General features: G+C 37.3%; 1 protein-coding gene and 1 long non-coding RNA gene across 13 annotated transcripts in view; one reads left to right on the top strand and one right to left on the bottom strand.

The window, feature by feature from the left end:
• LOC107226430 (tyrosine-protein phosphatase Lar) overlaps window positions 1-15197 on the top strand; it is a 472005-nt gene that overhangs the window by 153644 nt on the left and 303164 nt on the right. For 10 of the 12 annotated variants that reach the window (XM_046732661.1, XM_046732666.1, XM_046732660.1 and 7 more), the window contains exons 1-2: window positions 2808-3027; window positions 5070-5112. The gene's annotated coding sequence lies outside the window, so the exon portion shown is untranslated. Of the gene's footprint in view, window positions 1-2807; window positions 3028-5069; window positions 5113-15197 lie in introns of those variants that run through there. The other 2 variants (XM_046732656.1, XM_046732655.1) reach the window with 1 other exon arrangement.
• LOC124293115 overlaps window positions 8999-15197 on the bottom strand; it is an 83389-nt gene continuing 77190 nt past the window's right edge. Inside the window, exon 5 of the long non-coding RNA XR_006903031.1 lies at window positions 8999-10301. This is a non-coding gene — a long non-coding RNA (uncharacterized LOC124293115). The remainder of the gene's footprint in view (window positions 10302-15197) is intronic.

Here is a 15197-nt window from a genome sequence, read left to right as displayed (position 1 = left end):
AAGATGTACTTGTAATTCTGATACTGATTGAACTTGGATGTCCGTTGCATGCTTCGTAGGTTTGCTATCGTCTTAAATCGTATTACCATTCGTCCTTATTTGATTTGATAAATTTGATCAATTTGAATGACTGCTTCTCTCATCTTTGCGACGGACGAAACCATTTGCTCCATTTGCGAAGCCTTCAATCTAAGGATTACATTGAAATGAGAAAAATTAATCATTAACGAGGTAGTTCACCGCAGTTGAAAATATCAACAAATTCTATCACGTGCGAAATTATAATATTTGATAAAATCACACACGACGCTCATTTCTGATGATTACCGTTATTAGATCTGCAAACCAGCAGATCTAATATGAGGAACGAATCACGAAATCATGTACAAGACTGGAGGAACAAATCGCAATAAATTCCGTCTTGTCAAAACATGTTGGACTGTGTAGTCATACTCTGTATAGCCCGTAAAAAGTCAAATAAGATTCACAACGTTGCTCTTCGTGTACAGAATCATTGATTTTAAATTCCGAAGAGCTGGTAGAATTACCTTGTGTAAACAGTATGACTCGCAGAGAGAAAGACAGCTTTCCGACGTCACTCAGGTATTAGAGCTGATATTATAAGCGATTCTATTTTTCACTCTTTTTGCCTCATATTTTCCTCACGAACGTTTATTCCGTTTGATTTATTTTCTTCATGATTTATTAATGAAATTCATTTTGATCGATTAATTGGTATTTTCTACACATTTTTCGTAAAACTGTAGAAGTCTAAGAAAAAAAAAAAAAAAAACTTAGGCTCGAAGAGTCAGTGTAAAATATTCTGTTGCTGCAATAATAAAAGTGATCGATTTGCCTCAATTTTCTGTCTAGATAAACTAATGGGTATGTAAACTGAGTGGCTGCTTGCTGTACAAAATAGTTACATCAACCAGATAGCAGGTTGAAGATACAAGAGACAGAGTGTTAAATTGCCGTACATTTATTTTATCAAAAACTGCCGCACACAAGAGACATTTGCGTTTTTTTTTTGTTAATACGTAAACGAGGTTTTTGCACCTATGGTTCATTCCAGGAGTCTATAAATGTGCGTTAAGCGAAATATCACAGGTATCTGAATTTCTTTTACAGAAATAATAATTATACGGACTAATAGGAAGTAAAACAAAGTAAAAGTATTACAGCCTCTTGTTTACGCCCAGAATTTTACAGCCTACTGACCTGAAACAAAGCCTTTACCCTTCGAGTTGCACTTGTCACATCGATCGAAGATTTATTACTCCACTGGAATGGACCGATCAAATATCACGATTTCTATGGCCATTTTTAACCCCTCCTCCTGCCGCCGTAAAAAATGTTATTTGATATTTGAACGCTCCCAAAGCCCGTGTTATCTGACGTCGTCCAATAGTTTATTTGTGAAAGTTAACCATTTTGTATAATTTCGGTTCGTACAACAGCCGGAGTAACTTTTTCAGTACAGTAAAGGTTGTATAAAAATTTAACACAATATGTATAAATGCCACTCTGTTTAGAATGCGTCGTAAAAAATCTAAATACCACACGAGTAGTCTCAAGAGACTTCGCGGAAGTCGAGTTTATAAATTGTACGATTTCCCCATTGAAGTGTCGCGATGATATCAACATGTTTCTACCGTGCTGTCTGACGTCTATCTTACACGTTTTTCCACACTTATGAGGCATTCCATACAACTTGGACCTGGATCTGACCCTTTTTTACCTTTCGAATTGGGCTCGTGTTTTTTCATATGACTGTTCTGACTTTCTGATGTTCTGATTTGTTTTGAATTGATTCGGATAATCAACAATTTTTTAATGATAACGTATTCATCTACAGCATTTTATTATTTTTATTGTTCTTCGATCAGTTCTTGGAAAATCATTTCAAAATTAGAGGTAAGGTAACATAATGTAATATAGAGCTGGCAAATTCAAACACGATTCTCAATAATTGCGTGTATTTCCATGTATTGACGAGATATTAGAATGTGCTCACTTTTCATACAAATTTTCTTAGCGAGCAACGTTTTTCAATGGAGTCATGATTTTTCACCGTCACGGGAATACGAACAAATAAGCAAAAAAAACAAACGAAGAAATAAGCATGGAAGGAAAAAAAACCCACTAGAATATAAAACCTTGTCACAATTCCAATAGCTAAATATTGCAATAATAAACGTGATAGTACCAAACTACGATACCTATTTGGTGAAAGCCTTTTAACCGAAACGTTTATTTGATGCATCGTTAACCCTTTGGGGGTCAGTCCTTATCGCTGACTAAGTACGATACCAACAATCATTTGCAATCCTGAATATTCACCGGTAAAAGTAGTTTCAGAAATAACTGGCAATCATATCTTTCAGACAATAGTCATCACCGGGCAATATTTTCTGTCAGTTCAAATGTGCACAGTATTCGTCGGTATCTTATCATCAGATAATTCTTGGTGTTTGTCGATGAGTGAGGGCGTGGTAAGTTACTCGGCCGATAATAGCAGATCGAACCTCTCTTTCTAACACGTGAAATGCGAAACGGCCCATCATCATTGTCGGTATTTCGTTCATCCGTGCCGGTACTGCAGACCGCATACCAGATCTGCTACATTCTTGAACGGCGATGGCTCAGAGCGGTTACATCAAAGGGTGATGTGAAAACAGATGAAGCCGGCTGCGGTCGGTCACGAAGATTTCGTATCGAGTTTCAGCAAAAACACGCAGCCTAGCGCCACGTGCCAAGAAACGCGGCAGGCAACACGCACAGAAACAATATGGCCGCCGAGTGTCGATGCTGTCACGTCGAGCTGGGTCTGACGTTTCCGCGAGCGTCTTTGCATGTGTATTTTTCGTAAACAATTTTTTCTCTCATCTCAACGAAATTTGCAATGTGTGCGATGGCCAAATAGCCGCATCGAGTGTCGTCTGTCACTCTTGTGAAACTGGAAACAAGTGAAACTCTTCTCGCCTGCCTTCCCCGGTCTAACCTCGGCCCATCAACCAACAATCGGTGAGTCTCGTTCTCCACTGTCGCCCGAACCGACCAACCTAACCGTTGTAAACAAACGAGACGCGCTCAGTCTTCCTTTGTTTTCATCTCTTCGGCCCTTTTTCTCTCTGCCCTAACCTAATACTTTCCTGCAGCGACATATTACGTTCCCGCAAGCAGCTGCACCAGATGCAGCGGCCCTACGGGCCCATGATCTCGATAAATTAGTATTCCAGGCCCTACACTGCCCTACGCGACTCCTCTCACCTTTGACAGCTAATGTAACCTAACCTAAAGTGACCTAACCTGCTTCTACATTGCATTGGAAGTTTGGAATATCTACCTGGGCTACGCTTTTCTCTGCATTTAGCATCTAGCATCTTGCAGTTTGAGCTAGGTCTAGATTTCTTGCCAGTTTTCAAATGTCGGTTGTTCGTATTCTTGAAACTAAGCAGCAAATACTGATCTCGGAGTTGCGGTTGATTCTGGAGTTTGGGGATTGTCTTGAAACACAAATTTTTCACAGCTTTCTGATAAACGTACTTTATGTTGTGTCATTCACTGAAACATACTTTTTTTCTTATCATCCACCGGCTAACAGTATTGTCTGTGTAATTGCATTGTTTTTTTATTATAACGAAAAAGGTGTAATACAATTTGTGAAGAGTTTTATACTATTGGCTTCTGCCTTTTGTTTTTTATCGTTGGTACCATTCAGAATGTAACAATTTCATGAATAATAGTACGGTAACAATGTCTTTGATTGTCAGTCATATTTTACATAATCGTTGACCTCAAATTCAGGCAGAGAATAAAATTGGAATGATAAGAGAATGAAATGGAGAAAGGTTTTCACTTCTTGATGGTATAATATTTGATTTGTAAATACATCGAGATTCATGTCAGACTTATCTGAGTTCTCGTCTTGCTGATTATTTTATCATATCTCTCTCTTACATATTCCATATGGGTTGTCATATCATTCTGGCTGTCATAGCTCACCATTGGACTTCTCAATTTCAGTATCCTAATGTAAATGCAACGAACAAGATCGCGATACAGATCAATGTAAATGTGTAAGAAACTGTTCTCCATATTCCCCCCTTCCCATTTTACGCTATTCACTAAATTTCTCTCACTGTCTCTATATTCACTTTATATTTTTAAATACATACATATCTTCCAAAGATTTCCACTCAACTTGGTTGTTTGCTTATGGAAATATATGGTATAATAATGGAGAAAATTCATTATTTTTTTATTCTCCTTCATAGAGTTTGTGAAGGTTGGTTGTTTTAAGCTCAGATAGTGCCTTCGATCAAATGGCTGCAGTATATGTAATATACAGCTATGAATTGCATGAAATTCAGTTGTGAATTGTTCGTAGTTTCAATCATTCAGTGATGATTGATGCTCTTGCAGCCATTGCTCGAAAATAATTTTCAGAACTTGGTCATATTTTTCACAGTTTTTTTACTCTTTGCAAAACATGCTCAAAGATTCAGCATCAATCTTCATAAATTCCGTGTTGCAATTTACCTGGATGCAGAGTGTACTTTAAAACTAGTTCGGACAACATCTGAATAGATACTGAAAGGAGTAATCTGTAAAGTCATGACCATAAATTTACTGCAAGCTAGTTACAGCCTATTTATAAATGATATTTATAAATAATAATATAAATGACGAACTACGACAATTGAAAATCAAATACTCCCAATTCAAGTTTTTAAACTGTTTGAATACTTTTAAATTAGAGAGCCATGGTGTGAGCAACTTTTTCTTAATCAATTTATGCTGCTTTGGCTTCGAGCTTTACAATATTTCATCCACTCTTTGACTTAAGGGAAAAAAACACGAGAATAATCAATTAGTAACTCAGTTCTACAGGGAGTGCGGGCAAATATTGATTGGTTATGGTTGAAAAAAAAAGTGTTGTGGTTTGAAGTTTGAAAATGTTGTCCTTATCTCAATTAAATATATTTTGTGTCACATATTGATATGGTGTCGGCCTACTGTTATAATTCTGACAATAATGTTGGTTTTCTATTCTTTATTTGCAGTGAGCGAGAAGTTTGTTGAGAATCTACAGAAGAAACTAGCCTGGTACGTATTTACCACTTGTATAACATGCTCTTACGTTTCTTTTCCTTTAATTTCATGTCTAATTTGTCACTCACCATTATCCCATTAAGATGTCTGATTGATTTATGACCTTCATTATGTTATCCAGTGACCTGGGTATTGGTGGTAATGAAACTTTTATGTATAGTTATGTATGGTACCTGTAAAATGAACTTGGAACTATGGTTCTGATATCGAAACTTCAATTTCTGGAAAATTTCCCTTTTAAACACAGGCAAACGTGTCTATCAAACACTGATTTATATAAATCACACAACTGATATGGTTTCAAGGACTTTCTGTGCTGTATGGAACAATTATTTGTGTCTATTGCCCGATGAAAACAATAATGTTACAACTCCAGTTATCTCATACGCGCATTAAACTTTCGTCTATACTGAGCGTGATTTAAAGTGAAACAATTCAATCTATCGCAGTAGTCAGCCAAACCTATAGCTTGATTCATGTTCAAATTCATTGGCCTCGAAAAATATTGTGTAATTTACGATTGACACGCTTATAATTACAAGTAGACCAATTTATTCAGCAAGCTTTAATCGGAGGACCACTTTTTCTTCATGCTTGGCTATAAGGCTCGTCATCTTTATCATCAGTGGTATTAAAACTCCCTTCCCATTCTTTTATCGATTCATTACCCTGAACCCTCGTGAGAGAATTTCTACCTTACCAACTTCACCCTTGCAGCTTCCTGGCTTGTTGTCAATCAGAGAGGAGCCTGATGTTTGAAACTAATTTTCTAGGTACCTGGACGGTAAATGCATGTCGGTAACGGATCTGTACGCTTTCATACCAATATTACGGAAGCAGTTGATATTTGTAATTTGTGTGGTTTCGACTACACATCTTCAGAAATTATTCCGTACCATTTACGTTTGTGATACTAAAAACGGCAGAGTACCTACCTGGTTACCGACATGCGCATACCGACTAAGCATCTTGCAAATCAGTTCCAAAAATCTATTTCGTGTCAGACGGCTTTGTTAAATTATAAGGAACACGAAAAACGCGACTGTCGGCATTCCTGAGGCATCTTGAGGCGTGTAGGCATTTTCACGAGTTTCATCCCCTCTACCTTACCAACTGTGCTTTAGCTCAGTCGGTAATATATCTACGGTGCTTCAACTTCGTATTGTTGACCGAAAGAAGATGCTACATCCTTTATCTTATCAACCATTGAAAAGATTACCGTCGATAGGGCCACTGGTACAAATGCATACTTTTTTCGCGAGGAAGGGAAGGTATTTTGAGGCTACGTACGGTTCGCAATCGACTGAACCAACACCAAATTCGGTTATCAGATGTCGCCCAAGCTCTGTTTCAGTATCTACTGAAAGTAATGATGTTCTCAGATGAAAAAAAGTGTTTTAATTGAGGTTTTGTGAGAAAATTTTTTTGTCACAGTGTTTTTATTCACATTATTGCTCATTATTTTTCGAACCGCGCGATACCATATCGCTGCAGTTAATTATCATATTTTTTTGACCTATTTGACAGTGACACTTGACCTGTACGCATTTCGGTTATTTTGAGAATGTTACTTGCTTTCATCTCAGTCTTCATCGACGTTGATGCGATATAAATCTTACATGAATTCGTGATTCGCAACCAGTTGGAGTCGCGCGTAAGACAATCGTTGACTAGGAGTTCTTTTATTATGGCCAAAAACTCCACGTACGCAACCGATTGGATGCAGTTCAACCCCGATGTTCGTGGCGAAGAAAGTCGAAAAAGCAAGTCTAATCAATATTTATATTCTCATATTTTGCATGTGCCGTGATAACTATAGATTGACTTGAATCGAATCGACTAACTGACGCTTATTGTACCTTGTACCTTTTTCGGTTATGGTATAATTTGACAATCGTTCAGGTTCGGTTAGTCACTGCAATTAAACGTCTATCCAGGCGTATAATCACCACAGTGAACGAACTTGCAATATTGGCAGAATTCACGTTTCAAATATTTCAGAATTGTTGAACATACGTGGATAATTGGTTTGGACGTAATTAATTTTGGTTTCGTGTACGATTCCATGCGAAATTGGACGAAATCGGAAACGTCGATATATTTTCATATATTAGACTTTGATATAGTTTTTCCAAAACCAACTGTATTTTATTCAACTACAAATTTAGCACTCCAGTACTGTAGACGATAACAAATCGGATTATCTTCTTTGGAACTTGTTGCCGGCGTTTTTTCTTTGACTGACAGTGAATGTATTTCCGTCGTCGCAAACATGACAGTCCTCAAGTCTACACTACGCTTCGAATTCAGAAGTTCTGATTCTCTGTGTCGTAAGAAAGACAGATAATATATTGGAAAAAAGTAGAATCTTACATAAGTTGATGTAGGTATACTGTGTTAACAGAAAATTACGAATTCCCAATCGTGATTTATGTTCGGCAGACAGAAAGAGCATATTTCAATCACGAACATGCCGAAACTGAAGACAAGGAGTTAAATAAAATCTGACTAACGACACGAGGCTGCTTACGTATTTATTTATTGATTCTCAGTTATTTGGGGTAATCTAAGATGTGAGCCACTAACGGAGGACATATGGAGATTTTATATGTTGCAGTTGAAGTTGTTGACTTTCTCATATTAGAGGCTCAAAGATACTTGTTAATGCGCGCCACTCTCGTTAAATCATTATCAAGTATTCTACCATGAGAATTTGATGTGATAATCTGCGTTTCATAGATTTGAATGGTAGCGCAAAGTTAGGTTAGGCGTACCGAATAGTAACATGAAATAGACAATGTTAAACGCTTCTGTTTATTAAACACACCTTTAAAACTGATTGTCAATTTACTACACATTTACTGTACAAAAGAGTTGTCAATTTACCAAATTAGTTTACAAATTTACAAATTTGGTGCAGCTAGATAAATTACTGTGTATTTGTCACAAGTTTACTGTGAGAATTTTTGATTTTACGAAGCTTTATGGGAAACATATAACAAAGTAATTTGAATTTACTCAGTTGTGTAGTTATTTTATTATATTTGTAAATTTAATAGACAGTAAATGTATGGTGAATTCACTCTTCCATATCCGAGTAAAACTTACAATACAGTGTCGGAAGTTCCATACAGACATTTTTATCAGTGTATACCGTACATTTTATGCTCCTGGTACAATAATTGTATGTATATTTTTACTTGTTATAATCACAAACTGATTAGTCTCTTTGATCGCATGAGCTGAATGTTGTGATGAACCAAATTCAAAGTTGGATCGTGGTATGTAAAATAATGTAGAGTAGAATACACTTCTCATGTTCGTACATTCACAACGCGAAGTAATTCTTTTGAAATATCTTGTCAATACCTCTAATTCCATAGAACGTCAAGATTTCTCCGAAAGGAGATTTTATATTTCTCTGTGAACTGCAAACGATGAGTCTCATCAGATAATTGTACCCGCAGGCTTATCTTACGGAGCAACAATTCGACATTCCCGTAAGAACATAACGTCCATTTATTGTAACAAACTCTTTCCTCCGACTGCAGTAAGAGAAATTTTTAGTTCCGGTTATCGCTCAGTCCTTAACTATCTTGATTTTTTACCACAATTGAAAAATTTAGTTCTAGGTAAAAAATGAAAATTAGTTTTCTAGGTGTTACCAGAAAGTCTAGTATCCGTTACTATTCTTTCTCATCACGATCACTGTTGCTATATTTTCTTGTAACTGTTGCGAAAATGTAATGCTTGTGCAAGAATAAATTGATGTTAAAGCCTTATTCAACTAAAAAAGGATCGACAATAGCGCAAAATAGTTGGGCGCACCTCGTTTTTCGTAATTCCAACAATATTCAAACAGTTTTTTTAACGATACCTGTCTTACCGAATTTTTTTAGTTACTATTAAAAATGAAATTTTTCTCAGTGTGTGCCAGGCCTCACATACAGTGCAGAGCGGAGGTATTCGTACTAATCCAAAACCAGGGGATTGACAGATGTCATGCTGGGGTTGCCTTGCCTCGCTTCTGCCGCCTGTCCTGAGGGTGAACAGTGCGGGCTTACGCGTCATTTTGGACACGTACGTCTGTGTGTACATTCGAAGAACGAATCGAATCGAATGATGGATTCGCGTCGAATTTGCACACACGCGAAAACGTACGTTTTCGGCTTTTCACCCCCCCCGGTGGAAAAGCAGCTCACTGCAGCCGGGGACATCCGGTTGTACGGTGATCCTGACTCTCGATAGCTCGTTCATTCATTCCTGGTTAAGAAATTCTTATCAAGGTCCGTGTCCGTCTCTTCCGGTTTGCTTTCAGCTTCTAACGTCGAGTAGCCGGATCTGAATCCAGATTTAAACTAGATTCCGTTCGCCCTGATCGACCCGAGGGTCTCCAGAATGGATCTAACGAAATCCTTTATCCCCTCGTCTTATGGCTGCAATATAGGCCTGTTCACCCGTCATCTTGTAACCGGCTCTCGAGGCAAACCGTTGCCGGTTAAATTGGGGCCAGAGATAAAACTCAACTCACCTTTTTCGGGCTTGGCTCGACCTATGCATTTTTAATCAAAGACCAGAGAACACCGACGCTGTGTGCCACGGTTCTGCCGCTTGTTACGTCACTCTTAATTGAATTCCATTTTTAACCGTGTGATTCGTAGCTCATTGATCGCCATTTTGTATTTTATTCCGCAGCATGAAATGGGGCGCGGCATGTTATTATACACCTGATATCACAGATGCGAATCCTTCGGATGCCTGCACTGAGAAAAATTTCATTTTTCATAGTAACTAGAAAAATTCAGTAAAAGAGGTATCGTTTCTATCGTAATAAATACTGTGGTGATGGTTAAAAGTGAGATTTGTCCGGAATCTTTGAATAATTGGTATGCGACTGTGATATTTTAATCTTTATCAGAAAATCAAATTTGCATCTTAATGTACTGTAACGTGTCCAGCTATACAGCTTGGCACATGTACAAATAGCCAGCACCAACACAGGGAAGTAATCACCAAAGCTCGGCTCGAAGCGACGGACGAACCCAGCCTTACCGGGAGATAATCCTTTTCCTTCGTCGACGTTAGCAGCGGCGGCGCAGCGATGAAACCAGATCGAACTGGATTTTCGGTATAGATTCACGGACTGACCAGTGCTCAGCAGCGTAGTAACGATGGTTACTAAGCTATAAATAATCAGTTCATCGATTAATCGAGTTCAAAAGGGGCGGGATCGAAGTTTAGAATTTGAAAAGTTCCGAAAGCGCCTAATTCCGAATTATTTTATGGCGAAACTCCAAGTAAAGAAATGAAACTTAAAAAAAAAAAAGAAATAATCGAACACGATTCGATTGAATCGGTGAAAATTAATTGATTGATCGATTATTGCGATTTTTTTTTTTTTTTACTCGAAATCGTGCACGTGAAACCAAAATTTGGTAAATTTCGATATGTAGTCTTAATAGCGGAAAAGTTTTTTGATGGTTTATAGTCACAGGCACATTTGAAATATTTTTCAATTGGAGGTGAAAATATTTGTTTGACTTTCACTTGTTACATCAAATAGGTACTTAGTAAGTAAGACAATTATAGTAATTGATGAAAGATAATCGAGTCGGTTGATTAATCGAGTTTGAAAAATGATCTGTTATACTCGATTAATCGAGAAAAAAATAATCGATTCAATGAAAAATCGTTCATGTTTGGCCATTCTTAATGTGCAGCAAAGCGCTCACTCAACTAACTTTGATAATCGATTGTACTAATCGAGAGGCAGTTCGATAATTTGGATTCTCCTTCATTATTCTCACATAGAAAATATCGCATACCTTGCATTGAAATGAATTTTAGTCAGAATCGCGAAGCGATGAATCAGAGGAATCTTTGTACTCGGTAAAATTGTAAAGCATAGAAATCTCGTAGCTTAAACAGAGTGAACGATAAGCGTGAAACGTAGGTTAGCTTAGTCGATAGATTTAAAATTCAGCTACTATCATTTCTCTTGCATAATCTTGTGTGTAAAATTGCTTGAAGTCAGAGGGCTAGGATTCAAACTGTTTGATTAAAATTCAGCGTTAACCAAATAATTATTTCTCTTATCTCGCTACAACTTTGATTATTTCCATAAGGTTCGAGTAGGATCAAGCAGTTACATCAACGATGAAACAGATAAATGCCTACAGCACTGATCGTGAGTGATCCGTGTCCGATGACGTTTGTTTGGGGATGCCGAGTGTGATCGACAACCACGGCTCACGTCCTGGTTTGTAGTTAGAAAAACTCGTACTCTGCGGTTTAGGCACGACAGGCTTGGCACTCTGTTGCCCAGTGATGTAAAGGGATGCAGCGACCGTAGATAATCTACCCGAGTCCCCGATAAGTGATAGAATGCAGCTTCGGTGTTTCTATTCTATCCCAAGTGTGTGACAATGTGGTGACGGTAGTTCAACCTGCCAGAGTCAGTGAACGTAATTATTTATTTAAACAGAGTGTTTTGTGTAGGCATGACGTAGAACCTTTTCTTCCCGTTGAAAGTGGAGTTCCTTTTATTTTTTATCAATTTAAATCGTTCTAATCAAGAACAAATACTTCACACTACACTGAGAAAAATTTCATATGTTACAGTAACTGGAAAAATTCAGTAAAACAGGTGTCGTTAAAAAACTGTTTGGCTATTGTTGGAATTACGAAAATCGAGGTACGCGTAACCATTTTGCGCTATCGTCGATCGTATTTTGGTAATTGCAACGCAAAATCAGTTTGTGAGGTTTACTCTACTTTTTTAGTTAAACAAAGCTTTAACGTCAATTTATTGTTGCGCAAGCATTGAATTTTCGCAACAGTTACAAGAAAATATACTAACAGTGAACGTAATGAGAAAGAATAGTAACGGACACTAGACTTTCCGGTAACAGCTAGAAAACTAATTTTCATTTTCTACCTAGAACTATATTTTTCGATTGTGGTAAAAAATGAAAATATTTAAGGACTGACCGGTAACCGGAACTAAAAATTTCTCTCAGTGTAACGAGGTTTCAGCGGTGAATTTGAGATCTAGATATGGCAGTTATTCAGAAACATGCCGTCGTACCAAGCCAAAAACAGCAAGGTTTTTGTTTGGTGATCGATTTTTCTAAGTCACATAATCAACGTTCGCGTAAATTTTTTTCTCTGATTCTTAGTTTTTTCTTTTGCTATTCTCGTTAGAAATAAATTTTCTTCGTATTCATCTGGCGGCCATTCGCCACCAGCAAAGATCGCGAAAAAATTCTTAGAACATTATTTCATTTTTTCGTTTTCTGCAGAACGTCTTTTACAACTTTCAAGTGTCCAGGCTTTGCCTCGCTAGCTGAGAGTCAAGGGTTTCACCGCGCTTGGAATTTCCCTACATCTGGCATTTATGGCGCGACGTGACCCTTACATTAGCCTCGAGTCGGGGGCGAGCCTACACTTTTTCATATTTTTTCAGTAGTCTTCGTTGCGCTCTCGTAACATACGCATCAAGTAGCTAGCTTCATTCTTTTGCCTTCTGTACCCTCATCAGTCAATCGTGTAAATTCGGTACCTCGTTTGTTCTCTGTTTCAATAAAGCATCTATTAATTTCTTGTTATCGTTAACCATAATTATCGGCATCAATCATTTCGCTAATCGCTCTACAACTTCAAAATTCAGTTTTTGGCTCGATCAAAATGGTGCAAAAACTCACTTGTTTGCTGAAAAATTTGAATTAGATTATTTTTAACGTCTAAAATGTCGGAAATTTCAAATTATATACGTGATTCTAAAAAAGATATTGAGACAAAGGTCAAGATTTTTTAAAATAAGTGACACACGTCGGTGTATATGGCTTTTCTGCACAGATACTTAGTCGGATGCAAAATTTGGAAAAATTGTCTTCGTAAAACAGTAAAAAATCGAGGCCTCGTATGTAGACCAGTCCACTAATTATCGGTCTACGATCAGCTCCCGAAAGTTTGATTTTGCTGCAATTTGGATATGTTATTGTATGTATTAGGTATGGAAATTCCCCAGTTTTTAGACCTTGAAGCTTTGTTGTTAATAAGGAATTCGTTGATTAATTCTTTCATTTTTGGGAATTGAATCTTTTTAAAAAAATTTCCACGATACTGTCGTCAGAAGAAGAATTTGACCTAACATGTTTCCTTTTGCAAAATAGTCTGAACGTTCCGACTATCATATCCGTTTTTCGATACATAAACAGGAATACAAAAAAAAAAAAAAATTAACTGTGGCTTTTCATTATATTATTACGATGTTGATTCCGCCGGTAATGCAGTTCGAATAATTCCTTGTTAAGGTAAAATAGAAGATCCAGAATAATTCGTAAACTGAAGGAAAAAAAGTCTAACCTTAATATCCGCTGTTTGAAATTGATAACCTATTCATTGCACGGATTAGCTTCCATGCTTGAATATTGTACAATTCAGTGTTGCCAACCAGACGTGATACCGTCAGTGAGATGCGGCTTCAACATCGTTTATTGTGCACATGATTCTCGATTACAAATGTCCGGAAGATACGTCAGTGTGATTTTATGGCTGTGAGTACCAGGTGGATATCTGGAATTTTATTGGGTACCTTGGAGGTATTACAGCGTTTCGTTAGAAATGCAGCGAGCAGCGTATGCTGAAAATACGGTGAATCGTGACGAACAAGGAGGGTAGAACGAGTACTTATATAAGGTGGACAGATTAGGAGAGAGTTCGCGATTTATTTGTGATCGAATATCGCGTGTATGTACATATGTCAATTGGATCCGGTTCCAAGGAAGAGTAAAACGACGAGGATGACAACGACAACGAAGAGCGAAAAAACGAGGTCGGAGAATAGAATTTTATCCCTTGCCAATAGCTAGATTGTGTCTTAAGAAGAGAAAATAAGAAGGAAAAAGACAAAAAAAGACAATGAATCGAAGAGTATTCGAGAGATAGCTGCAGGAAATCGGTGGTTCCTTCTCCTTCCCCCTTTCCTCTTTCTTTTTTTTTTTTTTGCTCCTTCTATCCGTCTTTCAATCCCGGCAAAGAAACGCGATTCGTTCGTCGAATGAAGTACAAATGAAATAAACTCGAAACTAACGCCCGTTATTCTCGTTTTACGGTCAATCCACTTTCGCTAACGCTGTTTCGCCTTCATCATTCTCTCGGTACGAAATATCATTCCGTTGACTGTAGCCGACCAACGAGAACCTGCATATCGCCAAGAGGCACGCTGTGTGTGACGATACATATATACATACATATATATATATATATATAAAGATATAGAATAAACTGTGAGAGAAAGAGGGAAAGATAGCGAAGTTCAACGAACATTTCATGACATATACTTGGTGGCGTTATTTAAATCTACCGCCGATAAATGTTGGGAAATATTGATTTTGACAATTATGTAAAAGTTACTGGTGCGTGAATTGGATTATGAAACAGTTCAGTTAAGTTGAAGATGATACAAAGGGAGACTTGCGAAATTCAAAGTAAAATAAAAAGCAAGGATATTGATGCGACGAAAATGAGGTGACCCTTTTGGGCGGTGCCATGATTTTGCATATATGAAATCGGGGACACGAGTCTAGTTTTTTGTGAATAATATGCTAGTCTAAACAACATAAACTACACGTACCCGCATAACTTTGAGTAAGGGCAGTCAAGTGGCTTGTCAATTTACGGCATGGGTCGAAAATTCGAAAAAGTTCGGCTCAGATTGTATTATGCGAGTGTAGAATGCTTGGTATTTTCACTGCCAGTTCGAAATACTGCGAAAGTTTGCAGGTTGAACCTTAAAAATAAACACGTGAGTTTTCGTAAATCTTTTTTTTTTAAATTTACTCCAGCAATATTTATGTACTGGTAGTTCTCGTTTAATTTAAAAGGGTTCTATATTCATATTCTAGTAGTCGATTCAAACATTATTCAGACTCATTCTTTCGTACGTGACAAGAATACATTAGCGAATTCAAAATTTGTCGAAACTTTTTTTTTCCATTTTTTCTAACACGAATTCAGTAGTTCAAAAAAACTTCGTAAACGTGTAAGGATAGGTCGAGAAAAACTTTACATACACA

This window comes from Neodiprion lecontei, chromosome 2 (genome assembly GCF_021901455.1).
Source record: "Neodiprion lecontei isolate iyNeoLeco1 chromosome 2, iyNeoLeco1.1, whole genome shotgun sequence".
Lineage (NCBI taxonomy): Eukaryota > Metazoa > Arthropoda > Insecta > Hymenoptera > Diprionidae > Neodiprion > Neodiprion lecontei.
This window is presented reverse-complemented; position numbering and strand designations above follow the sequence as displayed.